The sequence below is a fragment of the Mesocricetus auratus genome, unplaced genomic scaffold, assembly GCF_017639785.1.
Source record: "Mesocricetus auratus isolate SY011 unplaced genomic scaffold, BCM_Maur_2.0 Super-Scaffold_100027, whole genome shotgun sequence".
NCBI lineage: Eukaryota > Metazoa > Chordata > Mammalia > Rodentia > Cricetidae > Mesocricetus > Mesocricetus auratus.
The window spans coordinates 19,222,015-19,239,317 of NW_024429208.1; the positions used below are offsets into that span (position 1 = coordinate 19,222,015).

Genomic DNA, 17,303 nt, shown 5'->3' on the forward strand with positions numbered 1-17,303 from the left:
TCCTTGAATTTCACAGAGCAGTACGAGAAAACAAACCATTTACTTTATCTAAACAGCCACAAAGGATCAAACATCATGCAGTTCCCACAAGACTCTTCTTCTCATACTTCTCTGGATTTATGTCACACTTTCAGAAACTGCACAGTTGATAGATGCCATTCCCTAGCTAATCCCTAAGCATAAAAGTATAAGAACATAGAAAGCCCAAGAAAAATACATCTTTCCTTTGTAACAATGGGAATCAGATGTATTTCCATATTTTGCTTCCATAATCATTGGCAAAGCAGCTGCTGCTGATAGCTGTCTTTAAGCTCTTGGTGTGGTGACAGCCTTTTCCTGGCATGTTTGCACCTTTGATTCTTTGTGTTGGCTTCATGTTGTGGCCTTTCTTTGCAATGAAAATCATGTTCACTGCACATTAATCCACTTCATTTTTTATTCCCTGGAAATGAAATGCAAATGACAGTCTGTTCTCTGAGTGGATGTTTGAGACACTGGACTTCGGGCTGCTGGGCACACCAATGCACCCAAGTTTTATACTTATGTTTCTTTTGTACATTTTACTCCTAGGCTGGGACCTTCTGGTATAGTTATGGATTGTCTCATGATCCCCTTGTTTTCTGTAAACTAGATGTAGGTCTTAACAGTCACACACACACACACACAAACACAGAGAGAAAAAACCTACGTGTTTTCTCATAAAGGCTACCTTTTATGAGGCCATTTTTATGATATGGATCTTTCCTTTTGCTTTCTTCGAGAGATGCTGATGATTTTTACAATGGCGGCTCTTCTGTGTTGTTCATTTAACACTGACATTGTAAGTCTTAAGATACCTATAGAACCTAGACCAATAGACAGGCCCTGAATCCAACATTTCAGGCTAGGTATCCTAAGAAGTGTACACACACCTTATGATAACGTGTTTCACCTTACTTCCTGGTGGCTATGAGCATGCTCAAGGATTCTTCTCACTGCCAGTGTGCCCACTTCATACCACTCTTCCTGTCCACTCCACACCTCCACCGTGTGCAGCTCTCAAGCAGGTAACAGCACATTCTGAAGGCTCCCCAGTGACTTCTCTGGCTTGAACTGGATTAGCTTTTTTTCTTCCTGATGCTCCTTCTAAAGATCTGTAGTCACAGTGCCCTCGTTAAGACCCTGTCCTCCTCCTCTTGAGAATGGTGCTCCCCAAAGTGTGCTTCTGTATCAGATGACAACAGGATGAGAAAGGTTCTCCACAGCCCATTAATTGGCTCACAAAAATGAAGGCAGCTGATTGGATAACAAGGTTAATTTCATAATTAAAACTCTAGCAGAAAAAAAAACAATTTAAAGGTTCTGTGAGGGTGATGGTTTGCTGTTTGTTTGGATTTGAATAGATTTAACACAAAAATAAATTCCCAGTATGCAAAATGGACTATCGTAAACAATGAGCTTTCTCTTTAAAAACAAGAGGTACAATTAGCCTGATGGCAGTATGTGAATTTGGGGTGGCTTTGTTTGTGGAAACACTGGGAGGGATGGCATAAGTGCATGGAGAAAAGAATAGAACAGCAAGTTCTGCCAACAGCACAGGACCACATCTTACAAGGACCAAGGATTTAGAAAAAATTGTCTTTGTTCACAAGATTTGTTTCCCCATTCAAGACTCAGCTGCATTAACACACTGAGCATTCATGAACATTCTTGGAAATAGAGAGGTGAAGCCATCAGACACCTGGCTGCTCCAGGTTTGTCACTCACAAATGAACAGCCTTTGCAGGAACATGCTGTACAATCAATTTGACAAAGAGATTGACCCACAATAAACATGTTGTTTCCATACAAATATAACCTTAAATTTCTTATTGCAGTGTATGTCATAAACTAATATCAGTGCGTTTTCAAAGTCTGTGCCAAATTTCCTCTCTGCACTATAAAACATTATTTACCTTGGATACTTTGCACTCTTCCAAAAATATTTATCTTATTTTTTTACTTTTGTATGTGTACCTCTATATGGGTATGTATGCTTGCATGCACGTGCTCTCAGAGGCCAGGGGAAGGCATAGGTTCCCCTGGAGCTGCAGCTATAGCGGTTGGGAGCAGTCTGACTTGGATGAAATTCAACTTGGAAGAGGAGTATAGGCTCTTAACCATGGAGCATCTCTCCATCCTCAGGCTGTTTAGTTTTTGAGGATAACAAACTTCAGCATCTGTCTTTAAGGAAACTGTGCATGCCTTCCCAAGGAGTAATTCCTGAATTATTTATCATAGTGATGGTGATGGCTTGGGCATTCCTCTAGATGAAACACAATTTAATATGTTGGAAATGTGTGCTTTGACTTACTTGGTGAACTAAAAGACAATTGTTAGTGTGTTCCACATACAATTCATTTGAGTTTGGTGGAATTCTTTTTTTTCTCCCTTTGAAGAGCCTACTTCCTCACTTATGGCTCAGAAGTAAGTCCAGTATGTTTGGAAAGCATGTGCAAATTGGTCACAAAGCCTGAAGCTTGCCAGACAAAACAAAGGCATCTTAAACTGGTAGTTGCGAGGTATCCCAGGGCTCAGATTTTGGCAGCTTCATACATCAAGCATTGTTTTACATAGGTATCACACATTAAGCCTTATTAATATGCTAGAAAGACAGACAGGAGAAGGGTAGATAGAAGTTCTTCAGGACTTTACAAAATAGATCACATCACTCAAGCTGGAGGAAATTGTACACAGACAAGACCATCACCTTCTAACAAAGCATTTTTCACTTCATTGGGTTAATTGGCAATCAGTAGACATAGGTTTTAAGTGTAAACATTATTGTGGATTTTTTCACATGTTCCCTGGAGAAAGTTCATGGTGTTACAGTATTGGGACAGATGCTACCAGCTACCATCATTGACTGAATAGTGCCTGCATCAGTAACAGCAGGCCTTTCCCTTTCAGACCTAGCATCTTCTCAGTGACTAAGTAGGGACAGGGACCGGGCTACTGCTGTGTCTCTTTTCCACATCACAACTGAGGCCTCTGTTAATCTCATTAAGAAATTATTAGAATTACTGTGCTAAAATTAAATGCCATTAGATCATAGCATTTTAATCTGGTAGTGTTCTGTAAATGAGCAGTTTAATCAAATGCTTGAGACTGCAGAAAGAGGGGTTATAATGTCAGAAAGGGGTAAGTTTGTATAGTATAAACTTAATGAAGCAATTTGCTGGAGGCTGTGAGCATGGCTATTGCCCAGCTGGGTTTCATATTGACTGCCTGTTTGTTACAATGCATAGCATAGGTACAGGATTTTAGTACTTAAATTTCTACCCTGAGGCCTTTATTAGTTTCTAAGCCAGCCTCATATCTATTTAAGGACCTTAATTACATCCTTTGAAATAATTGCAATTATTTAACTTATGTTCTCAAAGTTCAGGAAAAAAATACAGCCATAAAGTAATTACTCTCCAAGCTGAATGAGCCCTTTCAAATGTTTTCAACACCAGGATGCTACTTTCAAACATTTGCAACAAAAGGTCACTTACTAAGCATATCACAGAGAAGTCACACTAACTCATTTCAATATTCCAGAGAACAATAACGATCATTCAGTTACATGTCCCACAATGGTGGGTTACATTTACTCTCAATTATATGAATCCACCATTGAGATCAGTGAGTATAAATAATGTTGAGATTTGCCGTGTGTGGTTGGATGTAAGTTTGAATTCCAAACTTGCAGTTTGTGGTGCATGAGTTGTAATACAATGTTTCAAGGCTCTCAACATTGTGAAGGTTTGCCTGTCAGCACAAAGTCCATTAGAGTTGTTGGTTGTGTGATATGAACTTAACACAGAATAATGTTCACTCTCTTCTATTTTCTATGCTAATGACTTAGCTTCATATCCACAATCAATTTATGACAATTATGAGAATTCTGAATATTAACAAACCTAGGTAGCTTGCTGTGTTATGCTGTCTACATGCATGGCTAAGCAACTAACAGAAAGTTCCTGATTTAGAGTAAACTAGTAAACCCAAAAGAACCTACTGCACACCCATACTCATCTAGTGTGTTCTCTAAAATCCAATCGCTGTTGTAATAATGGATAATACCACTTGGCTGGCTTGAAGTAATATTTGTACAAGCACTTCATGTATTTGTTAGACACTATCTGGCATAACAGGGCATTCTAGCTGGTTCCTCAGAAAACACTGAACAGCCAGAAGATAAGCCTCTACTAATGTGTATGTTAGGTTCAAAGCAGTCAGAAGACTTCAAGGTCAGTGCTAATCAATAACAGAGGAGCCCAGCTAATCTTAGCTGACTGCTTTCCTTGTGTCTGTGTGCACAAGACATTGATCCGTTTCTCCGCTGTTGTGAAACTCTGTCCTCTGAGTATGGCGTGGTGGGTGCCCTCTTGAATGATCAGTAGCTGTGATTGTCCACTGGAGATCTGCATAGGATTGGGGTCTGTTGACTTTCTGCCACAGGGGGAAATGGAGCTCACCAGTCTCATCCTTCCCATTGGTTTGTAGGCAGTGAAAAGTTTCTGGCATTCTTGTCTTTAGTGATGTGCTTCTTCATATGCTGCTCATGTTCAATTAAACTCATTGGAATTATTTCTGTTTTTTTCTTTCCCCAGTCGCTGGTGCCCTATGTGGGTTAATACTGTGTTTGCTCCTCCTTAGGAACAGTTTGTACAACAATTGAACCTAAGATGCAAAGTGATGTGATCGGGGAATGAAGATAAAATAGAAACCACTATTGGAATAGAGCCTTGTTACAGAGAGAGAGAGAGAGAGAGAGAGAGAGAGAGAGAGAGAGAGAGAGAGGGAGGGAGGGAGTGATAGAAGGAGGGAGGGAGGGAGGGAGAGAGAAAGAGAGAGGAAAGACAAATAACATTAAAGAATTTAATATAATAATACAAGAGAGTCAAGAAAATGTTTTCAGTAGCATGCATTTAGTGACTTGAAGTTTGTATCATACAAGTCTTTTATATGCTTGACCAGAGATACAGCAAGATAGTTTATATTACTTGAGGCTATTATGAAGGGTGTTGTTTCTATGATTTCCTTCAGTCTCTTTGTCATTTGTGTATAGGAGGGTTACTGATTTTTATTAATTTAATTTTGTATCCAACTACTTTACTGAATGTGTTTACCAGCTATAGGTGTTTGACAGCAGAATTTTTAGGGTCACTTATGTAAACTATGATGTTATCTTCAAATAAAGATACTTTGTACTTCTTTCTTTACAATTTGAATCTCCCTGATTGCCTTCACTTGTATTCTTGCTATAGCTAAGATTTCAAGTACTATGGTGAATAGGTATTGAGAGAGTAGACAACCTTGCCTTGTTCCTGGTTTAGTGGAGCTGCCTTGAGTTTCTGCCTATTTAATGTGTTGCAGGCTATGAGATTGCTATTAAGTACCTTTCTTATGGTGAGGAATGTCCTTTGAATCCCTAATCTCCCCAAACTACTTATCATGAAGGGGTGTTGGATTTTTCTTAAAGGCCTTTGGCATCTAATTAGATAATCATGTGCTTTCTGTCTTTTGGTCTGTGGATATAATGGTTTACATTTATTGATTTATGTATTTTTAAATATCCCTGCATGTCTGAAATGAATTCTAATTAATCATGATGGGTGATCTTTTTTATATATTCCTGGATTCTGTTTGCAATTGCCTTTTTAAGAACTTTTGTATCTATTTAATTACACCTAATTTCAATTTGTATTGCAAAGCTATCATAGTAATAAAAACAACAAGGTATTGACACAAAAACAGTTATATTGATAAAATGAATTAAAGATCCAGACATAAATCCACATACTTACAGAATCTGATTTTTGATAAAGAAGCCAGAAAGACTGGAAAAAAGACAGCTTTGTCTAGTCAAACTGGATGACTACCTGTAGAAGATTCCAAATGGATCTGTATTTATCACCCTGCCCAAACTCAACTGTAAATGGATCAAAGACCTCAACCACATACACTGACCCTGACAGAAGAGATAGTTGGGAATAGCCTTGAACTACACATACTACAGAAGGCTAATATTCAAAATAAATAAAGAACTCAAAGCATTAGATTCAAGAACAAATAACCCAATTAAAAATGGGAAACATAGCTAAATAGATAATTCTCAAAAGAGGAAACACAAATGGCTAAGAAAAAGTTGAAGAAATGTTCAGCATCCTTTGTCATCTGGGAAATATAAAACAAAACTACTTGACATTTCATTGTATACCTATCAGAATAGATAAAATCAATAAAACTAGTGGCAACTTATGCTGGCAGAAGCAAAAACTTGTACAACTACTATGGAAATCATTGTGGCAGTTCCTCAGGATCCAGCTCTATCACTCTTGGACACATATCCAAAGGATACATTGTTCTGCCACAAAGTCACTTGATAAACCATGTTCTTTGCTGTACTACTAATAGTAGCCAGATTTTCGAAAAATCTATTCTTCAATAGAACATAGGATATGTTCCATTGGAGGGGGATTCAAATAGGAGGATAAGTGAAGATGATAAGAGGAGAGGATATTGGGAGAAACATCTAAAATTAAGGTCACTTGAAGAGTAGTATGGAAACATCATACTTTAGAAGTTTCTTAAAATACCACACACACACACACACACACACACACACACACACACACACACACAAAGGCAATATAATTGAAATTGCCAAATGATGAGGGAGACAGAGTCCCAAATGACCATCTCTTGTAACCAAATGAAACTTCTAGCACTGTTAAGAGAAGCTTTTTCTTTGAGAGAAGCCTTCCCGCCAGCCTGGTTCCAGAGCCGCACCAGTACCAAATAAACACACAGGAAGCTGTATTAATTATGAAGCTGTTGGCCTTGCTTGTTTCTTACTGGCTAGCTCTGACTTAAGTAATTACCCCATAATTGTTAATCTAAGTATGTTTCTTACCGGAGAATAGTTCCGGGCTTCCTACCCCCATGGTGTTACATGTTGACTCTCGTGTTTCTCCTTCCCAGAATCCTCCTGGACTCCTAGTCCCACCCATCTAGATTCCTATTGGCTCAACAGTACTTTATTAACATAAGACTTCCCCAACATAGCACAGTAACTGCTTTTCATTTAATTGAGTTGTCAGCCAAAGGAGTTCCATGGAAATCCCAAATATCCAGGCTGTTGTCATGATTGTAGGTTGTCCTACAAACACTGATGGAAAGACCCCATTGCTGAAGACAACATCTACATAACACACTGAACATGGAGAAGTTGAGCTGGTGCCTACATATAGCCTTAACTGCCACATTTCCTCATTTCTTGTATAGGAAGGTACTCTACAATATCAAAAGAGAAAACATAAACACCAACTCACCCACAAAACTTTGATTACAATGGTATCTTGCCTGTATGTTATACTAGGGCAATGATGGGCAAACCTTCTGGGAGTAACTGAAAAATATCCCATTTGCTTTAAAGCACATTCCATAAATGGCACAGCTTGTTGACCAACACCTGAGACAACATAGCCCGTAGACCTAGGGAAAGCAAAAAACTACTGGTCTAAAACTATATCAATAAAATGACTCCTTATGACATTCTGTTACACTCATAGGTCAGTGTGTTGCCCATTCATCAGGTGAGAAGCTCCCTCAGCAGCGGATGGAAACAAATACAGAGACCCAAAGAAGGGCAATGTACAGAGAATAAGATACCATGGAGCACTCATCCCTAAATGGGATGGTTCCAACAAATCCCTCCAACCAGGATTCAGGAAACCCATGGAAGAAGACCCTGAAAATGTGTGGGATACAGAGAGGAGAGACACAAAGGAAACAAGGCCTTCTGAACTAACATGACTATACTCTTAGGGATACTTCAAGCTCAGTAGTAGATGGCAAACAGAACACAAACCAGTGCCATCTCTGGAAGTTTTTTGTCTCACAATGTCATGTCAGGACATTTCATTTTTTAAAATTTATCTAATTTTTATTTCCTTACATATTTTTTACAGATTATATATATAAATATATATATTGTGATTTCCAGTTTAGTGTGCAAACAAATAGGATTCCTGTGTATACAAACAAGAAGGTCTCCTTCCTGGGCCTTCTCTTGTGCTATTTTCCTTCTATTTTTTTGTTGTGTCAAAATCCAATGTGTCAGCTTTTGTTTTATTATATTATATTGTATTATATAATACTATCCCTTAGAAACCTGTTTATTTTCTAATTAGAGACAGAAAGGGAGAGGATCCATATGGGAGCAGATGTGGAGCACAACTGAGAGAACTAGAGAAAGGAGAAACTAATATATGTATGGGGTGGGGTGGGGTGGGGCATGGGAAGTGTGAAGTCTATTTTCAATAAAAATGAAATAAACATTTTCATCACAGTCATGACTTCAAAAATATTTCACAATCATTTTCTTATTTGACACGAAGAATTAAGCTGTACACGACACAGGGAGTTCTGTCTTTTTTTGCTAATGTGAGTCCAGCATAGAGTAGAAAATATAAAGAGGGATAAAGAACACAGAACCCCTCTGAAAATATTTTTTTGGAAACCCAGTACTATTGAAGCTTCCATACACATGTGTGTGCACACATGCACACACACGCACACACACACACACACAGACACACACACACAGGAAGAGAAAGAGGATGTATACTTATCCTATAATAGAAACAATGCCCTACTAGACACTGCAGACTAATAAATAAAAATCCTAATGCTAGGAAAATGTTGGTTACCTTTCTTGTAGGTTTTGACTAGTGAGATCTCAGAGGCCCCCAAACATTACTGGTTGTGATTGATGCACTTTATTACTCTTCAGAACTTGACAGTAATACCCTGTTGTGAATACACCACATACTTGAGTCTTCCAAGGTATCTGGCAAATCATCTTAACCATTGACCCATGTCTTCGACTTCCAATTCTTTCATTTAACATATTATTTATAATAGCTCTACTTCAGATTGTAAACTCAAGGCAGATATGGCTCCTCTGATTCTCATGTCTACTCAACTCTGTTCTCTGCAACTGGTTTCTTTCTTTACCCTAAATGGCCCACATCACACATTTTTCCCTTGCAAATCCCAGCTCAACTACACACATCACATTTGTTCTGGTGTTTACTACATATGTTCATTTTCCCTGTTTTCCTTTTCCATTCAAATGAGAGAGGCCCATTTTATTTAAAATTATGTATTTTCCATGTTATGATGACAGCAGATAACATTTTAATTAAATGTATGTAACATCCCTTTCATGTTCAAACATCCTCAGGAAGTAATATTTCCTGGTTACGCTTACATAAAACTCATTGATGATTGATGTTATACATTAAACATTAGAAACTGAGAGAATTGAGCACAATTTAAAGGGATATCATGTTTTTATAAACACTTTAAAAGCAGTAAGTTAAATTGTGTGTTTTAGTCAGAAATCTGCATTTCCAAATGTGTCTTGAAAATTTACACCTTGTTTTAACCTGAAGTCCAACATGAAATAATTACAAATATTTGTAATTTTCTGCCATGCAATTTCTCCTGAAATTGTGCTTCCATCATAATAATTTTATTAACCATATCTTCAGCAATCTAGTTTGTTTTTAAATAAAGTAGCCAAGACTGGAGAGATGTCTCAATGTTTAACAGTCCTTGGTGCATTGACAGAGAAATAGAGTGGATTTCCCAGTACCCATGTGGAACATTTCACATCCACCCGTAACTCAAGCTCCAAGGGGTCCACAGACAAATGCAACTACCAATACTAATACACACACAGACACACACACACACAAACACACACACAGACACACACACACACAAACGCAAAAGAAAAATTTTAAACAAAATAGTGTGATTTTCTTACCAACACACTCCTTTTGTTAAAAAAAATGAATCAACTTATTACTCTTTCTTACTTATATCTCAGCTTTTACGATTTCCTACCTCTCTGTCACTTGGGCTCTGGAATAATTTTCTAAATAGATTTCCTTTGTCATCTCAATCCCCCATTCTCCTACAAAAGATAAAATTGTTTTCCCTTCAAATATAAAAACATTCCTTTTATTGCCTTGTTTGGCTGTGGTGGGTTGAATGTAATCTGTCCCCAAAGACTCATATACCTGCATGTTTAGTTCCCAGCTGGTGAACTGTTTGAGAAAGATTAGAAGGTATATCCTTGTTAGAGTAGGTATGGTATTGTTGGAGAAATTGTGTCAGTAGTAGTAGACATTGACATTTCAAAAGAACATGCAGGCCCAGTGTCTTTCTCTGCCTGCTGCCTGATGACCAGGATATAAATATCTTAGGTAATTATCCAGCACCATGCCTTCCTGAAGGCTCTTATGCTTCTCACCATAATGGAGTAAGTCTTCTAAACTGTAATCAAACCTGCAACGAAATACTTGCCTTTTTAAGATTCCCCTTGGTCATGATATCTCTTCACAGCAAGAGAAACACTAAGACAATGGCATTCATCACTCATTCTCTATTTTTTGTAGAATAGAGACCAAATGACTGCTGGAAACATGGCTTTGATTTTTGACAATATAACCTGCATTATCATATGACTCAAATGCCTCTGCACAGCTATGCGGGCAAATCTTAGTATTCAAGTTCTTAAGAACACACACACACACACACACACACACACACACACACACACACACTTATATGCTTAGAAACTTACAGAACAAATAAGTAGATGACCATGTTTTGGCATACTAATTCTTAGTTTTTCAATGAGCACTATTTAATAACCACAGGGGCTCTTAAACATTGTCTGTTACAATATTGTCTAAAGTGCTCTCCGTGTGTTTTGGCTTGTACAGTTTTTATCCTGGGTTTTACTGTGCATCCCAGGCTTGCATAAACTCATAATCTACTGGCTTCAGCTTCCTGAGTGCTGGGATGATATTTTGTTTTAAATACAGTTATTGAGTTATGGAATATGACTGGCCAACCATTATTCTAGGATCTTAACAAACTGTTACAGCAGGAAACTGCTCACTCACATTGGCAATATAATAATGCTGCATTTTCCTTTATCTATTTCTGATACTTTGTACCTTCTTATTCTAATAGAATTCTCAATCAGGGACTCCAGTTAATAACAGAAATTTGCATACTGATTAGTAATGACATTATCAAACACATGATACCCTTTATAGGATGCACGATTGGAATAACCATCAACAATGATGAGGTCATCAAAATGTAACCTTATTAAAATGTTTTTGATTTCCTTAATAACTGATTAGCTATTAAATCCCATCATCTTTTAACACAAGAGCTTCTAACACAATGATATTATAAATTGTTCCATTTATTCTTATCTCTACCTCTTATTACTGCTAAGGAAGAATCAAACAATATATCATATAAAGTTATTGCTGGCAAGCTACATTTTCTTTGCTCAGTCATTCGAAAATAGAGAAGTGCTTGTCAATATCAACTTACTTTGAAAAAATTATTTTCCTGTTTTTTTTTCGTATTACGGTTTTCAAATGTGATGTTCAACAAATAAACATTTAACACAGAAGTTGTCTAATAAGGACATGAATAAATGTGTCAGTGGCTAAGAGTATCAGCTGTATAGGCACAAGAGCCTGGGCTCAAACCCCCAGCATCCACATAAGGAGATGGGCATTGCTGCTTGTGGATCCAACACTAGCATGGGCCATGGGCACAGCAAAGATAGACAGATCCTGGGACTTCACTGAACCCTCCCCCACTGTTATTATAATTGCAATTTTATGTTTCACTGAGAGACCCCGTCTAAGTCAATACAGCCTAGAATGAGGGAGGAAGAACTTCACTTCTGGTCTCTGCAGGCACACAGGTGAATGCAACAACACAATCACCTGTGTGCAGGTCCACCACCCCATATGCCATAATTCAGGACCTTGAACATTTTATCACAGTTTGAATATTTTATAGGAAACTGTCCCTTTGGCTCATAGATTAAAACTAAGTTTCAATTTACTTTTTAAAAGGCTAAAGAAATTTATAAGTTTTATATTCATTGGTCAGCACATTTGTTTAAATATGATTTAATTAGCAGGCAGAATTGATAATAATATAGTGTTTGCTCTCAGATTTTTATTTGATAAATTAACTACCTGATTTTGACTAATTTGTATAGTCTTTTGTGTGTTATGTTCAGTATACAAAATAAATTCTAACCATACCATATTAATAATGTCTTTGAAATGAACTTGAGGTATGAAAACAAGTATTAGCATACTTTGATGTGCTCTTTTATTTTTTCTTTCACACATTGATGTACTATTTTAAATATCATTTATGATTGCTAAGTAGTTGATTGATTCACTTGACCAGTTTTTTTGATCAAGTCACTTGTTCTTTCATTTTTAAAAGCTGGTTACTTTTTTGTGTATTCTGGATGCTGATATCAGATGAATATATGGTAAAGAGTTCCGTTCCTTTTTCAGACTGTCTACCACTCATTTCCTTTGGAGAGCCATGGCTTTGGTGTCAAATCATTTGATTATTCTTACTATAATTTCCTGAGCTACAGGCACCCTGTCAAGGAGAGTTTTGTCTTTTGCTATATCATAAGTATTTCTCACAATTTTGGTTAGCAGTTTCAGTGTTTCAGGCCTTACACTAAGGTTTGGAATCGCCTTGAGTTGATTTTCTTAAAGCATGTGATATAGAGCTCAGGTTTCAGTCTCATACATGGACATGCTTATTTTTCCAAGATAATTTGCTAAATAGACTCATTTTTTAAAGATACATTTTAAAGATACATTGTGGATATTGACAATAATATTTTATGGTCTCAGTTGCAATGTGTCAGAGTCAAAGATGGTCCTTTATCACACAGACACAGAATATTGCCATCATTTAACTCTGCACATTCCAATGGTGTGCCATATGTCTTCTTAGGTCTTCATGTTAATTTTCCTCATTAAGTTCATCCTCATTTCATTGGTTTCCAATTATTCATGTTACTTGTCTTTATAAATATTTATATTTTGATGAATTCTTTGTCATTTAATTGGTTAGTTAAGAAAAAGAAAAATCACAAAGCTTTAGACAAAGAACATATTGTCTAAAAGATGCAAAACACTGTCCTAGTATGACCATGAATTTACATAACTGTAATTTAAATCAGAGTTAAAATTTAGTGAAACTAATATTTACTTTGCGTTTGATGTTCCAGTAACCTTTGCCTATATTACTGTTGTAAGGATCAATCTGTGTCATACTTTAGAAATTTTTTATTGTCTTTGCTTTTATATTTAAATTATGATTCCAGTGACTGAATTTATAAATGACATGAAAAAGCAGTCAAGTTTCCTTACTATTAGTATGGTTGATAAATACTTTTGGACACTTCCGTACCATTAAGTGCCATTGGCACCTGGATTAAATCACTTTAACATTGTACATTATATGAAAGATGAATTTTGTCACATTGACTGCTTATAAATAAAAAAGACATAAGAAAAATTTGCAATCAGATGGCATGATCACTCTATACTTTGTCTTTGGTCTCAAATTATTTTGTCTTTCAAGCTCATTTCTGCCTCAGCATACATGTTAGAACCATTTTGACAACTTGTATAAAAATGCCTGCTTGGATGTTAATTAAGATCATAATGAATTTCAGATGCAATTTTTAGGCACTTGAGAGTTGACATCTTGACAATGTCTTCTCATACGAACATTTAAGATTTCTCCATTAATTAAGTTTCTCAAAATTATTGCTTCATATTAAGTAGTTAGCTGTATTATGTTTATTGATTGGCTCATGCTATTTGGTAGTGTTTTGATGGATAGATTGTAAATTTATTACTATTTTGATTGAACTTAAAAATTATTCAACTTCAGATTATTTATTGCTTCAAAATCAGGTAGAATTATATATATGTATATTATGTATATAATATGTAATTATATGTCTTATGAATGAAGACAATAACCCTTCTTTTGTTATATCATATATTATTTCTTTTATTACATTATGACATTTGATAGAATTAACATAAAAACTGAAGTTTTTAAAACTATTTTATTATTAATCATGATATGTGCAGTAGGTACATCACAATTGATTTCATCAGATGAAGAAATTTCTTTCTCTGTTACCAGATTTTGGAATCTTTTATTGCAAATGTTTTTCAGACCTATATTTTTCTTCTACTGTGATGAACACAGTTGTGTTTTATTGTTAGTATAGTGGATTAACCTAATTTGATTTGAAGGGTTTAAATAAACCTTAAATTCTGATAATAAACTATTTTTTGATGTAGTGTTAATTTTTTTTTAATTATTTTAATTTCAAATAGCTTGTTTTACATGTCAATCCCAGTTCTCTCTCCCTCCCCTCCTCCCGAACCCCCCACCATCCCCCACAGCCTCCCACCCTATCGCCATTTCCTTCCACATAGGGGATATCTAGAGTCTGTCATTTCATTCAAGGCAGGGTCCAGGCACTCCCCTAAGAGTCTATGCTGAGAGAGCATCCCTCTTTGTGCTATGGACACACGATGTCTGTTTGTATTCCAGGGATAAACACTGTGGGTGTTTGCCTCTGATTCCATCAGTCACTGGAAGAAGGCTACAGGATGGTTATAGACATCAAGTTCATTATCAGGAATGGGCATTCGAGGTGGTCTCTACACTATTGCTTAGCTTGCCAGTTGGTGTCCTCACTTTAGATCACTAGAGGTCACACTGGTGCCTGATCTGTCTTCTAACCTATGATTCCCTCTTCTCCCTATTCTACCCCCACCTAGGGGGGTCCCGGCTGAGAGAGCCTCCCATATTGTGGCATGGGCACTCAATGTCTATTTGTATGCCAGCTTACCACTTTCTGTGCCTTCCTTGTCCACGGTTTTGTAGTTTCATTTCTACGGTGCTGCCTCCTCACTGCTGTAAATCGTCAGACTGCTACTCTTATTTATGCTTTCATCATTTTTTGCTTTTTTGTGTGTGTGATGTCAAACTCAATGATGTTTTCCCCTACAATCTTCAGTGTACTATTAATATCATTCAGGAAAATGTCAATTCAGTTATATTTTCTTTAAGAGTTGCCTTTTGCACGGCAGTGGTGTTGGGAGCCTCGTGTTCGTGGTGCCGTTTCTCGCAATCGGGCAGCAGCTGAGGCTCAGCGCAGAGTGCAGGTACTGCTTTAGCAGTAGTAGCAGCAGCAGCTTGGAGGTCAGAGCCCCCGTGCTAGTGCAGCCACCGTCTGCTCTGCACTTCCTTCCTTCGCTCGCACCATGGCAGATCAGCTGACTGAAGAACAGATTGCTGAATTCAAGGAAACTTTCTCCCTATTCGATAAAGATGGTGATGGGACCAACACAACAAAGGAACTTGGGACTGTCATGAGGTCACTGGGTCAGAACCCAACAGAAGCTGAATTGCAGGATATGATCAACGAAGTGGATGCAGATGGGAATGGCACCATTGACTTCCCAGGGTTCTTGACCATGATGGCTTGAAAAATGAAAGATGTAGATAGTGAGGAAGAAATTCGCGAGGCATTCCGAGTTTTTGACAAGGATGGGAATGGTTACATCAGTGCAGCAGAACTGTGCCACGTCATGACAAACTTCAGAGAAAAACTAACAGATGAAGAAGTAGATGAAATGATCAAAGAAGCAGATATTGATGGAGATGGACAAGTCAACTATGAAGAATTCGTACAGATGATTACTGCAAAATGAAGACCCACTTTCAAGTACCTTTGCCTCTAGAAGAATCAAATTGAAATCTTTTACTTACCTCTTACAAAAAAGAAAAAAGTTCATTTATTCGTTCTGTTTCTATCTAGCAAAACTGAATGTCCACACACAAAATCTGCATGTATTAGTTGGTCCTGTCCTCTAAAGATCAAGCCCCCATATCACTTTCACAGTATAAATACTCATACTACCTTCTAAGGAAGCATCTAGTGGACTGCTTAAAGTCCCATTTGCTAATGATTAATGCACTGTTTGGGCTGGCCAGTTTCTCATGCATGCAGCTTGACGATTGAGCACAGTTAGGCCTTTGTATTAAAACCAAAACACAGAAAAAACAAATTCAGATGGGTTCTACAATTTGTTGGGATAAAACTGTCAGCAGCCAGTTTACTGCAAAGAAACATTTAAAATTGGTTTACCTCGGGATGATGTGCAGAAAATGGGTGATGGCTAAACTTGGAGACACAGCCCCAGAAGTACTTCAAGTGCTCCAACCCCATGGTGACAATGACACCCTGGTGGCCTGCCTGAGTATGAAGGTTTAGTGCTGTGTGCATTGTACTAGAGTGAAATGAACATCAAGGCTGCCACCAAATCACACAAATTTTAATAAGAAACGTTTACCAAGGGAACATCTTTGGACTCTCTGTTTTAAAAACCTTGTGAACCATGACTCGGAGCCAACAGAGTAGGCTGTGGTTGTGGACTTGATCACAACCATTGACACTGCTGTTCAGGAAATTATAATTTACATCCATTCCAAGTTGTAAATGCTAGCCTTTTATTTTTTCCAATAAAAAGACCATTAACTTAAAAAAAAAAGAGTTGCCTTTTGCTTCTCACTTCATCCTTAATCTCATCAGGATCAACTTTTCCTTTATGTATTTGAGCACAGAATGACATCATTTATAATATTTCATGTGCTAATTTTATTAGTTCATTTCGGTGTGTGCTTGCATTGTATATGTTTTCTGGTCACTTGTCTCTGATTGTTAATGCATCTTCTTATACTTTCAAATTTTGTCTTTGTCTCTGAACATGTTACTTTTGTGTCTTTTTATTTTTATTTTAGATATTAAGGTCATTTTGAAAGCAGGAAGTAGGCAGTTCTAGATCCTGTCCACAATTGAGAAATGGTATTGATGGATTCCACATGCTCCCTCCATTCTGAGTGAAGATAATTGGATTGTTCCCTGCTGTGCATGACAATGGTTTGGATGACAACTCTAGAACACAATGTTTTTTACTCCACCCCTGTATGCATTGCATTAAGGATGTGAGGCATTCTTTCTCTTGCTTTATGTCTGTCTTTATTCCCTTGGTTCTCCACACACTGTTGTACATATTCTGGCTTTTATGGCCATCCCAATTGCAAACTTGTCTATTTCATTTTCTGTTTCCCATGTTATATCTTGGAAATAGTCTCATAGAGAAATATATATTTAAATCAAAATATTTCCTATTTTATGTACATAGTCTCATATTTTATTGCAGGATAGAATAATACTGACCATGTCTTTTTCCAAGATTTTCTGTTATTTTCTTTCTGGTCAGAGTTTAAGAATTTCCACTGTATTTTAGATTGTCATCACACACACTTGGGAC

General features: G+C 37.1%; 1 pseudogene; it reads left to right on the plus strand.

Moving 5' to 3' along the window:
- Nucleotides 1-15,211: 15,211 nt before the first annotated feature.
- LOC101835234 lies at nucleotides 15,212-15,758 on the plus strand (annotated as a pseudogene).
- The last annotated feature ends 1,545 nt before the right edge of the window (nucleotides 15,759-17,303 follow it).